Source organism: Myotis davidii, unplaced genomic scaffold (genome assembly GCF_000327345.1).
Source record: "Myotis davidii unplaced genomic scaffold, ASM32734v1 scaffold896, whole genome shotgun sequence".
Taxonomy (NCBI): domain Eukaryota; kingdom Metazoa; phylum Chordata; class Mammalia; order Chiroptera; family Vespertilionidae; genus Myotis; species Myotis davidii.
In genome coordinates this window covers 410,272-413,595 of record NW_006287365.1, presented here as the reverse complement: position 1 = coordinate 413,595, position 3,324 = coordinate 410,272, and the positions used below count along the sequence as shown (strand labels likewise).

At 50.5% G+C, this 3,324-nt stretch overlaps 1 long non-coding RNA gene across 1 annotated transcript in view; it reads right to left on the bottom strand.

Annotated features, from left to right (window-relative positions):
• Positions 1-1,321: 1,321 nt before the first annotated feature.
• Positions 1,322-3,324, bottom strand: part of LOC107182357 — a 9,158-nt gene continuing 7,155 nt past the window's right edge. Inside the window, exon 2 of the long non-coding RNA XR_001513080.1 lies at positions 1,322-1,763. This is a non-coding gene — a long non-coding RNA (uncharacterized LOC107182357). The remainder of the gene's footprint in view (positions 1,764-3,324) is intronic.

Below are 3,324 nucleotides of genomic sequence, written 5' to 3'. Positions count from 1 at the left end.
TAACTCCTTTAACAGTGCACTGAGCCTTTGTGCATCTCAGTGTATGTAAACTTTACCTGAAAACTAAACAAATAAGAATGAGCTGTAAGTAATATTGAACTTTAGTTTTTTGTTTGTTTGTGGGGTGTGTTTTTTTTTAATTCTCACCCTAGGATATGTTTATTGATTTTAGAGAGAGAGGAAGGGGGAGAGAAAGAGAGAGAGAGACATCAATGTGAGATAGAAACATTGATCAGTTAACGTCACACATGGGATCGTGTTGAGAGGGAAATGTACTGGTGACGGCAACTCACTTTGAAATGACGGGCAGACCGAGGGAGAGAAAGGTGAGTGTGTATGTGATGAAGCAATTAGAGTCAACTGGTAATTGTCGAATCCAGGGGATGGGTACACCTGTGTTCACTGTAAAATTATTTCAGCTTTCCTGCATGTTTGCAGTTTTTCATGAAACATGTTTGGGAAAATATAAAACATTGGCGAGGGTGTTGAGTCAGCGCAGATATTTGGGTTTTCTGGGTTAGAGGGGCCGAGAAAACAGAATTTCTCTGGGGCTTTCCACAGAAACCACAGCCACTTCCCTGCTGCGCTCGAGGAGGAATGCTGCCAGCGGCCCAGGCCCCGCTCCTGCGGAAGTCAGCCTTTCGGTAGAAAACGCAGGGAAGAGGGAGGCAGAGACCGCGGCCTCTGGTGGAAAACCCTGCGGGGAAGACATCTGCTTCGCATCTGAGCTCATTTATTATTCAGTCAACAGGCATTTATTGAAACCCTCCTCGGTGTCTGGCCCTGACGTGAGCAGCGGTGCTAAAAACAGCCCTGGCATTGCCCTCAGGGGACTGAAATCCAGGGGCAGAGAGAGACTTGTTCTTCAGATGGAGGTGATGCAAAAGGGATCAGGACAATTCCAGGGGGAGCCCTGGGGCGGTGGGGGCCCCACAGGAGGCACCTGATCCCGACTGGAGAGGGCATCCTGGGCTGAGTGAGTCTTGAAGGCGTAGGTGTCAGCCAGGCAGGGCGAGGGCAGGACGAAGGAACGGGAACGGCTGGGCAGTGAGCAGCAGAGTGTGGTGCCTACAGAAATGTCAGTCCGGGTGGGGAGAGGCTGAAGATGAGCCGGGAGCGGTGTGTACGGTGCTGAAGGGCAGGTCTGGCCTCAGAAGCCGCGGGAGCATCTGGGCCTTGTCCTGACAGCGCTGGGAAGCGGAAAGGGTTGCAGCCGGTGGGAGCCTTGACCAGATCCGCACACAGGCCAACTGCAGAGCAAGCGGAGCGGGTGGGGAGGCCCGTTACGCCGCCCTGACAAACAACTCCAGAACCCAGGGGCTCAAAACAAACAAGGTTTATTCCTCTCGCGTTGACATTTGTCGCGGGCTCCCAGGGTCCTCTTCCCCATCATCCTCACTCCCCGACCCTGGCCCTGTTGGGAAGGTGGGTGGTCCCGTCCACAGGACAGAGAACATCCGCGCAAATGCTTCCACCTGGAAGCACCCCTGTCGCTCCTGCTCTTATTCTGTGGCCGCACGTCTTGCAGGTGCGGGAAAGGCGAGCCTCCCCGGTGCCCAGGATAGAGGGGGCCTGGCTATCGGCCACCAGGGGCAATGCCACCATGAGACGTGAGCGCCAACGCAGCAAGAACAGAACGTGGGCAAGACGCGAGGGAGCCTGGACTCAGAGAGGGGACAGAGAAGAAAATGGATCAATTTGAGAAACATTTGGGAATCACACAGAGTTCTGTATCTGCCGGTGATCTGTCCTAATTCCTTATTCTGAAAAATAAAAAGGAAAATAAAGAAAAGGAAAAAAATAAAAATAAATAAATACAAGGTAACATTTACATGCCCAGATCGTTTCTAAACCAGTGCCGTCCAATAGAGACATGATGTGAGCCACATATGTTGTTTTTAACTTTTTAGGAACCACATTAGGAAAAGCACCAAGAAACAGGTGAGGTTATCATATTTTAACCCAACATATCCAAAATATGAGCCTTTCAGAATGTGATCTATACAAAAATGATCAGTGAAGTATTTTACGTTCTTTTATTTTTCCTCCTTAGTCCTCAAAATGCTGTATTTTACCTTCACAGCATGTCTCTATTCAGACCAGTCACATGTCTCTCTTTCTTTTTTTAAAAAACTACAGTACATTTTATTTACAAAATGTAAATACCGAATACTACTCATGTTTTGTCACCATGGAAAGACCTCCACAGCCAAGTCAGAGAGGCCAGAGAAAGATGGGGCCCACGAAAGGCAGGGCCGCCATACTGCACAGGGCAGACACAGACATATTGGCTATGGGTATCCTCACAATAACCCTGTAAACTAGGCACTAGTATTGCTTCTCCTTTAGAGAAGAGGAAACTGAGGCACAGGAAGATGAGGGACTTGTCCCAACTCACAAAGTGGTGGAGGAGCAGAGCTTTGGACCCAGACAGCGGAGCTCCTGGGCACCGACTGAGATGGGCGGCTACACAGGTCACATTTAAGGTGGGTGAGCGAGCGCCCACGGGGCCACTCCACCCCCGGGGGAAGGCTCAGCGTGGACAGAATGATTATTATTTTTTAAATATGTTTTTATTGATGTGAGAGAGAGAGAAAGGTAGAGGGGGGAAGAGAGAAAAAGAGAGAGAGAGAGAGAAAGAGAGAGAGATCGATGGGAGCCTGCACACCAGGAATCCAACCAGTGACCTTTTGGTGCACAGGACGACGCACAGCCAGCTGAGCCACACCAGGTGGGCAAGATTGATGGTGATTTTTGAGGACCCTGAAGGGGAAACCCACTGTTGGACCCAAGCAAGGGGGCGTGGTGGGATGAAGGGATACGGGAAAAGATTGAATTACCTTCCCCTTACTTGCCGTAGGTTACCAAGGAGTTAGAAAAATCCCCTTGGGAATCTGGCTGCAGACTGGTGGCTGCAAATGCACAAATGCCGATTCTTTACGTTGGATGTGAGACAGGCCAGGAAGCCAGGACAAGTGGGACAGGGAAACTGAGACAGATGCTGAACAAACCCAGAGCAATTTACAGCAGCTACAGAAGGTCACCTCCCCACAGATGACATCTAGGCCTCAGTTGTATTTCAGCTCCAGACCCAGAAAAGCAGGGAAACCAGGTGGGCCACACCAGAACCACCCCGCCCTGACAGTGACCAGTCCGTGGAGACCAGGACCCTGGAGGAGCACACCTGGAAAAGTGATGAATATTCTGCTGAAACCCTCCCCTAAGACTCCCACCTGAGCGAAAGAGATAAAAGCCTCAACGCAAAAGACCCATGCTCTAACCCAGCCGTGGGCAAACTACGGCCTGAGGGCCAGTTCCTCTTTT